Genomic DNA, 1665 nt, shown 5'->3' on the forward strand with positions numbered 1-1665 from the left:
GGTATTAGATTGATGTTAGCTTCATAAAATGAGTTAGGTAGTGTTCCCTTTTCTTCAATGTTTTGAAAGAGTTTGAGTAAGATTGGTGTCAGTTCTTTCTGGAAAGTTTGGTAGAATTCCCCTGTGAAGCCATCTGGCCCTGGGCATTTATTTGTGGGAAGATTTTTGATGACTGATTGGATCTCTTTGCTTGTGAAGGGTTGGTTGAGGTCTTCTATTTCTTCTCTGGTCAGTCTAGGTTGTTCATATGTTTCCAGGAAATTGTGCATTTCTTCTACATTATCCAGTTTGTTGCCATACAGTTGTTCATAATATCCTCTTACAATTTTTTTAATTTCTTCAGGATCTGCAGTTATGTCACCTTTTTCATGCATTATTTTGTTTATATGGGTCTTCTCTCTTTTTGATTTTGTCAATCTAGCCAGGGGCTTGTCAATATTGTTGATCTTCTCAAAGAACCAACTTTTGGTGATATTTATCCTCTCTATTGTTTTTTTGTTCTCTAAGTCATTTATTTCTGCTTTAATCCTTGTTATTTCTTTTCTTCTACTTGGTTTAGGATTGGTTTGCTGTTCATTTTCTAGCTTCTTCAGTTGATCCATTAGTTCTTTGATTTTGGCTCTTTCTTCCTTTTTAATATATGCATTTAGTGCTATAAATTTCCCCCTTAGCACTGCTTTCGCTGCATCCCATAGGTTTTGGTATGTTGTGTTCTCATTTTCATTTGTCTCTATATATTTAGCAATTTCTCTTGCTATTTCTTCTTTAATCCACTGATTGTTTAGGAGTGTGTTGTTTAACCTCCAGGTATTTGTGAATTTTCTAAGTCTCTGATGGTTATTGACTTCTAATTGTATTCCATTGTGGTCAGAGAATGTGCTTTGAATAATTTCAAACTTTTTAAATTTATTGAGGCTTGTTTTATGTCCCAGCATATGATCTATTCTGGAGAAATTTCCGTGAGCACTAGAAAAGTATGTGTATCCTGGTGATTTGGGATGTAATGTCCTGTATATGTCTGTTAAATCTAATTCATTTATCAGATTGTTTAGGTTTTCAATTTCCTTATTGGTCTTCTGTCTGGTTGATCTATCTATAGGAGAGAGTGATGTGTTGAAGTCTCCCACAATTATTGTGGAAACATCAATTGCTTCCTTTAGTTTTGCCAATGTTTCTCTCATGTATTTTGTGGCACCTTGATTGGGTGCATAGACATTTACGATTGTTATTTCTTCTTGCTGAATTGCCCCTTTTATTAGTATGTAGTGGCCTTCTTTGTCTCTCAAAACATCCCTGCATTTGAAGTCTATTTTATCTGAGATTAATATTGCTACACCTGCTTTCTTTTGGCTGTAGCTTGCATGAAATATTTTTTTCCATCCTTTCACTTTCAGTTTCTTTGTGTCCCTGTGTCTAAGATGAGTCTCTTGTATGCAACATATTGATGGTTTATTTTTTCTAATCCATTCTGCAAATCTATATCTTTTAATTGGGGAGTTTAATCCATTTACATTCAACGTTATAACCGTGAAGGCATTTCTTGAATCAGCCATCTTATCCTTTGGTTTATGTTTGTCATATTTTTCCCCTCTGTCTATAAATATCCTTTATTGTACCCATACCGAGTCTCTTTAGTACTGAACCTTTCTCCAAGTCTCTCTGTCC

Source organism: Choloepus didactylus, chromosome 14, assembly GCF_015220235.1.
Source record: "Choloepus didactylus isolate mChoDid1 chromosome 14, mChoDid1.pri, whole genome shotgun sequence".
NCBI lineage: Eukaryota > Metazoa > Chordata > Mammalia > Pilosa > Megalonychidae > Choloepus > Choloepus didactylus.